General features: G+C 43.0%; 1 protein-coding gene across 1 annotated transcript in view; it reads left to right on the top strand.

Moving 5' to 3' along the window:
- Nucleotides 1-12,672, top strand: part of SLC44A1 (solute carrier family 44 member 1) — a 171,216-nt gene that overhangs the window by 134,255 nt on the left and 24,289 nt on the right. The gene's annotated exons all lie outside the window — the stretch shown is intronic.

Raw genomic sequence — 12,672 nt, forward strand, 5'->3', positions numbered from 1 at the left:
TTTGGATACTCCTGCTGCCTCTCTCATCCATTGTGAGTCATTCCTCAGCTAGCTGTGGGCTGGCTGCCTTGTTGCTACTCACTCACTGCCTCCATCTTCTGCCCAAGTGAGAAGAATAGATGAAAAACAAAAATTACCTGTCAAATGGGGCTACCTGAATAATTTTATAAACCATTGACTCTGTGTTGTGGTTTTGTGTCTTTTCCTGTGGCGGATCTTCACCGTTGCATCCAGGACTCACCTTAACGTCCTCTACTGGAAATCATGGCCTTGGTGACCTCATTATTGCTGTGGTTTCTGCCATCAGATAATCAAAGCTCCGGTGCATGATTTGGACTTCCTAGGCTCCTGCCTCAAGAGTAAGCTCTGCTGTCATCTAGTATGGAAGGGAAAACATTACACTTCTGTATAAATTTAAGGAGCTCCATCTTTTATGGGAAGCTTACCAGTGCTTCCGGCAAACATTAGGAATTTAGGGCATTGAAATTGTATAATCCTTGCATGGATGAGCAGAGCTCAGAGGAGGTTGTTGCTTTAAACCGTTTAATGCAATGCTTAACATTTGGGCGAAAGCCTTTATGCTGTCCTATAGCATAATTAAGTCCTATGTAACTGTGGTGTAAGTGGCTTAGCTGTGTGTTGGTCCTCACCTTTTTCCATCATAGTTAAGGAAGAGGCAGTCGCTGAGTCTATTCAAAAATTATCCTGGAAATAAGTTTTTCCTTTGTAGAGATGCTTTTCTATTCTTACTTTTTCCTTCCTTCCTTCCCTCCCTCCCTCCCTCCCTCCCTCCGTCCCTCCCTCCCTCCCTTCCTTCCTATTATTTTCAGCAAAGGGCATTAAGCTGCCGATTCCCAATACCACGGGCCTTGGTATCTGCCAAAGGCTCCCTTGTCTTCCTAGGGCAGTTACAGGAGCAGTGAGGAAGTGGCCCCTTCCTTCACCCTGGTCCTGAGCTGCTTTAAACCAGAGTAATACTTCTTTCACCCCCTTCCTTAGAACAGCTAAGGGAACTACAGGCACCAAATACTTGTGAGGCCATATCATTGCCCCCGAGGCTTCAACCATTCCCCAGATGCACCACCACTAGCTACTAAAGGCCATTTCAGGAGGTAGCCCTCCTTCATTTGCAGAGGAGAATTCTGGGTTCAGCTCCCAAACTGGAGCTGCCAATTATAATGACCTGAACATTATTTTATTTTTGGTTAGTAACCTTCTCATTTGCATTCTGGGAATTTCCAGTAGCCTTAACAGAGCCTCTGAGAAGTTATCTTCAGAAAGGTCTTTCAGCTTTCACCTTTCAGTAAGTTCTCCACTGCTTTTTTCCTGCAACTTAAAAAACATCCCGAGTCCAGAGGCTTATCAGTGTATCTGCCACAGTTAATTTCTGTGCTGTTTTCATACATTCCATCTGACAGACAGGAGTGCACTGTAATGGCTTGCCTCGAGTTAAGATGTGGTCCTTGAATACATATTGGAAAATTGTGGGTTCGTAAGTAACTGCATGAAGCAGAGGTTTGTGTATTATATATTCATAGCATAGAATGCCTTTTGCTTTAAATGCATATTCATGTACCTTGTGTACTAGGGATGCGTGTTAGCCTCTTTGAAAAGTGGGCACCATTCAGATGCAGCGGCTGCTTTGGGAATTAGCTCATCTTTGTTCAGTGGCATGCTGCCCAAGTTCTGAGAAAGCAGTCTGGACTGGGCCAAGAGAAAATCTAAAGCTAACAAACCTAACCACAAAACCAAAGGCTAAACATGTTGTACACACATATACATTTAAAGTAGTGTACTTTCTCCCATTCAGGTTCCATACATTGGAGCCAGATTTTTATTCTCCAAGAGGAGAATTTTAATCTAAGATCTAAATCTTTGGAAACACCTTGCTAATAAAAGTCTTTATTGCAAAAGTTTTTAAACTTGAGCATTTCTGTGGAAAACCTTTTTTTTCTGTGGAAATCCCACCATACTCTTCCTCTTCGTCTTGATTTTTATGTGTATGGAACCAGACACAGGATGCTCCTGTCTCAGCATGGCAGGACAATGACCACTTTTGTAAACTATGTGGGCAGGATGTAAGTGTGATATTTTATGAAGGAATTCATTAGTAAAATTGCAGAAAAGATAAATTGTTCGGGACCCAAATATTAGGCTATTTTATTCAGTTTTACAACTTAAGTGATTTCCTGAGGGATAAACACTCCCAACTAGGGAGTTCAGAATAGGAAAGCTTTCAGGCTACTTGTAGTCTAGTTAAGATCGAGCTGAACATGAACACCTTGTAATTCCCACATGTTTCAGAAACTTTTCATTTTTATTTGCTAAAGCCTGAATTTAATATTTGATATTCAAAAGCAGGTTCTTCATCTTTCCCAGGAACATGGGCCCCTTTGAGATGCGAATAAGCATTTCAGGGCCCTCACACTGCCAGCTCTCAGCCCACCGTGCCCTCAGGGCCTGATGAGCACAAGTCAGAGGTGTTTCTAAAGGCGGTTTGATCATGCGTTTTGAAATAAGGTAGTGATTAAACCTCTACCGAAGATATTTTTAAGATGGTACTTACCAACGTCTGGCCTGAAGTCATTTTTATAACTAGAAGACTTTGATTTAGTGCTGGCTTTGGAAATAGAAACCGCACTAATCTGAATGCATAACAAGATTGCCCACACTGAATCTCCAAGACAGTAAGATTTCTTTCCTTGGAGGCGTGAGGTGTATGTGTCTGGTGGGCAGAGGTGGATTTTGGGCAAGGTACCAAATTATTTGCAGTGGACAAGAAAATCCAAGAAAAAGCGAATAGGAAATCCTGTAATTTTCCATCTCCCAGAACACTCCATATTTTCACATTGTAGCTCAGAGATGAAGTGTGGTGTGGTGTTACCAGTAGATTGCCGTCCGAAAATATATCCGTCAGCATGATGAGAACAGTCGAAGATAAATTAGCAAACTCGGTGTAGTCTAGCAGTTGACAAGAGTTGTTGTAGTGGAAAGTTGGAAGAGCAGATGCTGGGGTAGAAATTCAAAAGGAGTTGTTTTTCTCTCCACGAAAGTCGAGTTGTTCCTGCGGTGAGTGTTTCTCAGTCCCCACTAGAGCAGCCTCGACTGCTGCCCACGGGGCTGTGCCTCCACTCGCCACCCCCTCTGCTTTCTGTGGGGAGCACGTGGGTTTCTTCCTCTCTGGACCTTACTACTATTAGGAAAGGGTGCGGTGTCGACAGGGAGAACTCACGGGGCCCCTGAAAGAGCTGGCAGAAATCCTTAAAGGAGTTGGAATTTCAACATCTGGGTCATTACCAAATGGTCAGACATCAGACCATCACCTACGTTTTCAAGCTCAAGAAAACATAGCAAATCCCATCCCTGGCTGGTGAGGGAAGGAGGAAAGTCAGCCCCCTCCCCCATCCCCAGAAGAGCTTTAATAAACCACCCACAGAAGCAAATGCAGAGACCACGGGTGGAAACTCCCCCATGGGGTGGGAAAGGACCTGCGTCCAGTGTACTCATCTACATTTGATGTGTCCTTTTGTCATGGACATGTACGATCTCAGAATGTCCTGACCTTCGCGTGTGAATCTGACCCACCCATTCCATCGCTTAGAGAATTCATCTGAGAGTTGCTTTTTGAGGAGCATGTGTTAAGCCATTCCATGTGAGGAAAAGGAAGCCTTGGAAAGGAGAGAAATCAGTGGGCATGGGTCGGGGTGGAGTCAGTGCCAGCACCCCGCAGAGCATCCTGCCTGCCACGGGAGTGGGACCGAAGGTGACAGCTCCAGGGTGAGCACTGGAGGCAGACGGGGTTCCCAGGGGGTTCCTGTCGTCTGTGCTCAGAACTTCTCCTGGGCCCCACTTGTTCTTGCTAGTTTTGATTTTCAGAGAAAGACATCCCATGGAGGAAGTTGCCTTCTACTGTATTTCCTTAGTCAAGGTTTTCTGATTTCTTCCCTCCCATACATGAGTACTGGGAGCTCCGTAAGGCAAAAAGTCTCAATTATCCTGTCCCAAAAGATTCTTGGCCACTGACTGTGCTTTGAACTGGTCCTGTGGCCAATGACAGCAGTTCAGTGGGTTATTAGCTGATATGATTATAGGAGTAAAAAAACTTTGCAGCTAGCAAACAAAAAGGGGATGATAAGTGTGGAAGGCACCTCCCGAAATGATGGAAGCTCTGGGAGAACAACCAAAGACAAAAGTGTATCTTCTGAAGACCAAAGGTCCGACTTTAAGCGTTTGGGTGACACAGCCTCTCCGAGCTCCTGGAGTTTAGGGTAAAGCTCCTAGAATAAGGCAGCCACACTTCACAGACCAGTCAGTGCAGCAGGGACCACTCAGGCCTCCACATTCAGTGTCAGGCCCTGCCCGGCACATGGGGTGATATGAACAGAAAACACACACCGGTGGGTCTCCATGTCTCACTGCCGTGCAGTCCGGCATGAGAAGTGTGCCGTGGTGTCGCAGATTTCTCAATCGGATGCATTTTTTGTCTTCTTACTTCCCCGTGTGCATTCTCTTCCGTAGCGTCAAAACGGATTTCGTATCACGTCCTGTCTTTGTCCATTCAGAACTGTGGGATCACCGGTAAGCTTTCCGTGAGTTCAGTAGGTCAAGGCCTTGTCATTAGCGTTATTTTGAGTTTTTCCTTGCTGCAGCATCACTGCACTGCATTTAGGTGGGGAAACACACGCGTAGGTGCTCGAACATGCCCCCGGACACGGTCGTAGCCCTCGTCATGTTTGTGACTTGTCATTGTTGACGCAGCGCACACTTTACAGACGGGGCACTGTGCTCTCAGAGGACTTTAAAAATATGTACATTGAGCAATTAACTTTCTGGAGTTACCGCATCTTGCTGGGAAATTAACTTCCAAGAGCTCTGAATTGGATGGCATTCCATCCAGCGTCAGAGTGCAATGAGCCTGTAGGAAATGGAGCTTGGAAATGTTTTACTTGTGCAGAAATATGAACTAGAAAAAAAAAGTGCTGGTCTAATGCTAAGTTTTCTGTGTGTACTGACGCAGTTGCCAGAATTATAACGAGAACTGTATTTTAGTCTAACAAATGTATAGAATTTTTTATGTAATAAATAAAATTTTGTAGGAAAGAATGTCATTGTCTACTGTGTTGTGACCCTTTCCCGGGGTGGTGATGAACAGTATAGGAAAATAGTTCTCCACCTACCCTTCTGAGCCCTTAGCTCAGACCTCTGTAATCAAAGACAGATTAACGAGAGAATGCATTCACATGTGTACGTGGGAGATACCCAGGGAGAAATGTGCGACTCCCGGAGGTGGCTTAGAGTTTGAGTTTAAATACCATCTTAATAGGGAACAGGGAGAGTAAATGACTTTTAGGAAAGATGAGTGGGCCCTTAGAAGGTAGCTTTTGAGAAAGTTTGTCCCTGTGTGGTGTCGACTTCTAGTCTCCTCTCCTGTGCTAAGAGTCAATCTTCCTTGGTGGATGAAACTCCCAAGAAGGGTGTTGGTGACATCCTAACTCCTTTTGGAGGATCTGTCTTTAGGCAGATAAGGAGCTTTCAGAGAAAGCCTCTCCCTGCATTTGCTCTTTTCCCAGTGCCTACAGCTCAAAATAATCAATATACCAAAGCAGCATTTTTTTTGAGGTGGCATGTCCCAAACTCCTATGGTCATATTTTGTGGGTGGCATGTTCTGCTACTCTTCGATAGAAAGTAATCGTGAATAGCATCTCGGTTTCAAATATAGTCAGTATGCTGCAAAGAAACCGTGGAATTTCCTAGTTATCCCCTTGTAGCATGGCCTAAGGGCCTTGAAGTATGAAATATAAATGTACTGAGAACTAATTTCTGAAGGACCAAGTTTATCCACTGCCCAGCCAGGCTTCCTAGCTGGGAGTCAGTCATCCTGTGTAAGCTAAGGTTACAACCGAGTTCATTCACCAGGCAGAGTGGAAAAGCCTGTTAGGTAAGGTTTACCACAGAAGACACTTGTGCTGGGTGCCCTGCACATAAATCGAAGCTTACATCTGTGCTGAATTAGTGGGTTTGTGAGACTTTGGCCATAATTTAGGCAGTAGCTGTGCTTCATTAAAGTTTGGAAAAACCTAACTTGTTTAATCTATCTTCAAGGATTTGGGGGCTAAGGAAAGGGTATTATGAAGTAAAAGACTTTTGGGGATACTGATTAAAGCTCTCCTGAGCTGTTCTCTAAATTGGGGTTTTTTCCTGAGAGGTCGCTGTGCAGAGGGCCCTTTATCACCAAATGGGAGTGATGCCCAGATCATAGCCCCAGGGGTTTCTCCACACCGTCTTGCCAAAAGAGCTTGTTATAGGCATTCGTGAGGTGTCCTCACATACCAGAGGGGTCTGAGATACTGAACAACCTCAACTAGTCTGGACTATTCGTTGTTTGGTGGGGGGGCAGTGATTCTGATGCTGATGCACACAATTTCTAGTTACAGAGACCCTCTAGTGATGAAAGAGCTTGTTAAAAAGCCTCACGTCTCCTGAAGTTACCCAGAATTTCTCTGTCTTTTTGGCTATTCAATCTCAAGTTTTAGAAAATAAAGAAAAACCTAGGGGATTTCTTTTATGAAGCATACTGTTTGTGCCCTTTAGATTTATATGCAATTATGATTGAAATTTGAGCTTCTCCGAATTGCTGTAAAGCTCCCACCTCTTGCAGGTGTTGAGAGGCATGGGAAGAACCCAGTATCTTATGAGGTTGTTTGGCCTTATAGCCTTGAACGAGCTTGCTGTGGGACTAACCCGTAAGACCACACCTCCTCACATTATTATGTGTTTTAGTTGTGGCAAGTACAGTGGAAGTAAGAAATGCTTTGTGCCTTTAATTTGACACCCTGCATTTACTGTCCAAAAAGAATGTACAAGGTGCACCTGGCTTAAATTTAGGATTCTGACCTGGCTGGCGTAGCTCAGTGGATTGAGTGCAGGCTGGGAACCAAAGTGTCCCAGGTTCGATTCCCAGCCAGGGTACATGCCTGGGTTGCAGGCCATAACCCCCAGCAACCGCACATTGACGTTTCTCTCTCTCTCTATCTCCCTCCCTTCCCTCTCTAAAAATAAATAAATGAAATCTTTAAAAAAAAAATTTAGGATTCCAGAAAATGCAGAGCTGGGCTGTTAGACCATGGCCTGGGCTTATCCACAATTTCAGTAGAAGTCTTAAAGCTCTCTAGGTACTGCCAGCTAGGCACTGTGGACTGAGGAGGCGACAGTAAGGCATTGCCTTCAAGGCAGAACAGAAAGGCTGTCAGCCTTCCATACTCATCCTACATCCTCTACCCTACACTCGGGCACAGGGTATTGGGGGGGTGTGTTTGGTCTAATTCTCCATCTGATGGAAAGGATTCTCACAGCTTACCCCCAAATAAAACAATTTTAACACCAAAATAGAAATTGAATTTTAAAAAGAGGCAAGAAAAGGAAATTAGCTGCATAAGAAAACCTAGGCTGAGCATAAGAGTGAACTCTAACTTTTCTGTCAGTCCTGAAGGGTACATAGTTTTACATCTAATAAAAAGGAGCATTGAATTTGAACTTCAGAGACTGGAGAGGCATTAAAAATTATATAAGTAATATTTAATGACTTAGAATAATGTCTACAATAGAGTCAATGAAAAAGGGGATAAAGCAGCTTTTATAGCATGATCTCATTTATGTAAAATCATATTTGTATACAGTTTTAAATGACAAAATGTGTAACAGATGCTCTCTTGACCAATTCTGTAGGCACCAGTAGTTGTTGATGGGTTAATTGAAATTTTGGTTAAGGGAGAAAATCATTATAATTGAAACATTTTAAAAACCTACAAGTAAGTATTCATTGGCCAATCCTTGACCCAGGTATAACTCTTTTTTAAAAAAATGTCTTTTTGGCCCCTCTGAAGTTGTCTATTGTCTTTTTTGCATTAACCACACCAGTAATGCAGCCCCACCAAAAAATATAAAAATGTGAAATATTGATTTCTTTAGGTCAAGAATTCAGAAATGTTTATGAAGCCAACTGATGAGCATAGACTCCCAGATTTTTATAATTTCTTTCCAGTGTGTATAATTCTCATGCATACATAGTTCGAGAGTCAGATATTTTGTATCTAAAGTCTTTCCAAAGCATTTAACTTAGTGTTCATAGAAATTACTCTCTTCGTACTCATTTTCATCAATAAACTTAATATTGAAATGATTACACCATTAGAATTTAACAGCTTCCCCTGTTGTTATATGTTGGAATAAAGACACCTGCTAAGCACAGTGCACTGATGCTCAGAACAGGACACGGGGCCCTGAGTGCAGGACCTGCTTCGCGAACCCTCAGCCTGCTGTGGGCGGCAGCCGGTACGCTCTACAGAGGGCTGGAGAATGTCAGCTCCTCTGATGGTCAAGCACAAGTCAGCTAAGGAAGCCACCCTTTTTACATCAAAATAAGAATTACGGTTATGTCTGTGTTATGGGATTGTGGATAGTTTAGTTATTTAATTTTTTCATATCTGTATGTTTAAGGTATTCCTGTATAGTTTTTTAATATGAAAATTTTACAGTTACATTAAGGAGAAAATAGCCAGGTAAGCACAATAAAGCAACAGTAACTAAACCCACGTGGTAATAGGACAATGGAGTAGAAGAGAGCGTTCCCAAAACAAATTCTATTATTTGTAATGTTGTAATAAAAGCTAAGAATACACCTCAAATAAATAAGAAAGGAAAGAATCCATTTAATAAGTGGTGTTTAGGATAATTAGCTTTCAGTTTGAAAACAAATCTAAGTCAAATCCAAATGGATTAAGGAATTTTTTTTTTTTGTAGTTAGGGAAAGGTCGGGGGAAGGAGTGAGGAGGACCTAACAAATTTAGAAGTGTTAGAAAAACAATAGAACCAATAGACTGGAGGGAGTTGGGGAGATTCACGTCTCACACTTCGTCGAAAATGTGGTGAGTGGGGCCCCTTCCCGATGCCTCTATGCCGCCTCCCGAAGCAGTGTGCTGATCGTACCCACTTTGACTCAACCAGCATTTCCTGAGACCTCCTCTAGTCAGCCCGATTTATATTCCGGGAACTCAGGTAAATATTCACTCCCTGGTCCTAAGTACCTCACAGCCTAGCGAGGATATAGACAGCACTGGGGATTGTAAGTACAGAGTGCCTCGGGGGAGCACATAGGGAGGTGTTAGGGTCATTAGCAGAAGCTCTCAGAGCTAAATCTTGAAGGATGAGCAGGAATTAGCCAGATGATGAAAGGCGAGGTGGGGGCAGGACAGAGTTTACCCAGAGAAATAGCAAGGGCAACCATACAGCAGCATGAGGAAACACCAGTGGTTCATGATGTCCAGAGCCAAGGATCTGTGGATGTGCAGCAGGAGGTGCCCCTGGAGAGGATGCAGAAGTCTGGCTTGTGCACTCAGACCTACCAAGAGGTGCCGGAGTCAGTGATGGGACTGCGGGTTGGGGCGGGGGGGTGGGGTGGCGGGTGTCCACAAAGAGGAAGACTTGGGAAGAGGAGAAGAGGAAGGGGGAAGAGGAAGATTCCAGTGGCAAATGGAACAGGACTGATGACTAAGTAGGTCAGGGAGGAGGACCTCTTAGAGGTCTCCACGGAGACCTCTACTCAGCAGGCGAATGCCACTTCTTCATTTAAAGATAGAGGCTTGTGCCAGGTGTTCGATTCCTCCAGCCTCTGATTCTCTGCGTCGCTGAATATTGGAACTGTTTACCTTTCTTCTCAATGTTGTCTGATGCAAAGTCTCTGCAGTGATAAGAAGGAGCCACTTGGAGAAGAGTTGCGAGTCTGAAAATATTCCTCTGTGCCAACAAATTTTTTCTACTCCCTGATGAATCAAATCTACCTAATTTTTTCGTAAAAATTAGGTCCCAAAAAAGAGGTCCCAACCTGACAGTGGCTAGGGCAGCCTAGGCAACTGCAAACCCTTTCTTAATGGCTCTAATTCTGCCTTTACTACATTGTCACCTTAACATCTGTGCGCTTTTATGCTAACAATAAACATGCAATGTGTTTTTACTGTGTGTACCTTTACATACTTGTGTTCCATTTTTATCTGAACAGGCTTATATACAATAAGACTATTAAAATAAAAATAGAAAAGCAAAGACATAACCAGGAAGAAACAAACACACTAGACTCTGGGACTATTATGGTCACTATAAAGTGAGACATTAAATACTTTAAGCTTCCTAGCAACCAGAAGAGGAAGGAAAACACCAAGGTTTATTTGTATTATCTGATGGAAGAAGACATATGCATCTTCAGGTTACTGTGAAAGCAAAAATAATCTTCATATGGATCTCGAATTGGGGTTTGGTGGTGCTGAGCTGGTGGAGCCCAAGCATGAAATTTCCTGATTCTTTTCTATTTTTTTAACTTCTTGATTTGATTCTTTAACTTAATTTGTTACCTCATCCTTATTCAAATATGCCTCAATAAGGGCTTATAAGTCATATACTTAAGTACCTGGTTGGCCAAAAAGTTCATTTGGGTTTTTTCATACAATGGCTCTAGTAGCGCTTAGCTATCTTTAAATTCCCTGGAAATAATTTTATTAGATTGTATTGTGACAGCTGTCATATCAGCATTTAAAACAACTTATCAAAATTGGTGAATTTTTGTGTAGCCATTTTAATATTGAAGATGGAAGAAAATATACAACATTTTCAGTATGTTATGCTCTATTATTTCAAGGAAGGTAATAATGCAACTGAAATGCAAAAAGAAGAAAAAGAATTGTGCAGTGTACGGAGAAGGTGCTGTGACTGATTGGATGTGTCAAAAATGGTTTGAGAAGTTTCGTGCTGGAGATTTCTCGCTGGATGATGCTCCACGGTTGGGTAGACCAGTTGAAGTTGGTGGCAATCAAATCGAGACATTGATTGAGAACAATCAGCGTTATGCCATGTGGAAGATAGCTGACATACTCAAAATATCCAAATCAATAAAGTTGTTAGTGACAATGAAAAATATGTCTCCTATTTCATGGAAAAAACTAAATGGACTTTTTGGCCAACCCAATATAAATAAAACAGAAAGGCCGTCTTCATTTATTCTAAAGACATTTACCAAGTCCTATATTGACTAACGATGCATAAATGAGAGACCCAGTCTTTCCCCTTCCAAAACCTTACAGTCTGTTTAGGAAGCAAAGGGATAAGTAGACAATTGTAATATAATGTATCAGCTACTGCAACAGAGCATGGAGACTACCTGAGGGGGGAGGGGCAGGGAAACAGGGATGTGGTAAGAAAAAAAAAAGAAGAAGCAGCGTTTTGGGAACAGCATGTGTGCAGATATGTCTTTATCTGTACTGTACTGCATCTGTACTGTAGGAGCCATGAAATTGCAGAAGTCACCAGCAATCAGATCTTGAGGGGCTTGTAGGCCATACTAAGAGGCTTGATTTTATGCTGAAGAAGATGGGGACTCCCTGAAGAACTTTAAGCAAGAGAGTGCTTGGTGATGTTTGCATTTTAGGAGGCAAAAGTTATGGACAGCAGTGGAGGGAATGCACTCAACCTGGCAGAGCATGTTTGTGAAACCGCAGCTGACCTCAGACTCCGAGGAAAGCTCTTCCCCCCCGAGCAGCAGTGAGAGGAGCCTGCCTGCTCTTGTCATTCCTACTGGCGTTGTGCTGCAGACTCGAGCCAGGGCAGTTAGGTAGGAAAAAATAGACAAAAGGTGCCCAAATTAGAAAGGAAGTAAAATGATGTCTCTTCTCAGGTGACATTATCTTACGTAACAAAAATCATAAAGAATTCACACACACAGAGTTAAAGGAACTAAGCACTGTGTGGGTTACAAGACCAACACAGAAACCCGTTTCGTTTCTATGTGCGAGCATCTCTTCCTGATTCTTCTCCGAAACGACCACTACTGGGGGTGGTTTTCTAAGACCATCACTGCTTCTACATTTAGTAAGTGGTGTCCTATCAGGAAGCGTTCCCCCTTCTCTCCCACTTACTTATTTATTCACTGAATAAATACTTAATTATGGGCCCTTATTTTCTTTCTGTTATCATTATTCTTATGCCCAAGTCATGCCACATTTGGCCAATCAGAGCCCATTCGTGCTGGCTCATGCGCACTTTTGACCCACCTTCATCGCCCTTTGAGCATTTTCCTGTTTCCTGACACAACCCAGGTGTACCGGGCTCATCTCGGGCTTCTCTGCCTCAGCTCTGGAACCAGTCACGTCTCCAAGGAACCCTGGTTTCCTTTCATGGAACTTGGTATTTAGAAAACCGAGATGTGGGCACTAGATGTACTCATTGTGGCAGCTATTCCTGCCAATACAGAAAACTGGCTTTCAACCTACTGCCACTTCAGAATGCTATTTTTATTGTTTTATTGAAAAAGACAGTATGAAAATATTGAAAAAATCACACCCCTTGCCCACATCTTTGTATCAAATATGTTTTTATTTGAACAGTTCTTCAGTTCTATATGGGAATGAAATATATATATATGCAGCCATATGTCAGTTCCTTATGTCCTCCTTTTTTAACTTCCATCAAGTCCTAAATATTTCTTTGTGCTGCTACAACGGCCCATCCCTCTCCCCTTAAATGGCCCCCATAGTCCCACTCAGCAGTTGGGCCCAGCACACTAAGTCGTCTCCCGCCCCCAGCGTGGGTGTGCAGTGGCTTTTAGATTTTAGCTGTTCAGAGAGAGA

Source organism: Phyllostomus hastatus, unplaced genomic scaffold (assembly GCF_019186645.2).
Source record: "Phyllostomus hastatus isolate PE091 unplaced genomic scaffold, TTU_PhHast_1.1 phas_contig_34, whole genome shotgun sequence".
In the NCBI taxonomy this organism is placed as follows: Eukaryota; Metazoa; Chordata; class Mammalia; order Chiroptera; family Phyllostomidae; genus Phyllostomus; species Phyllostomus hastatus.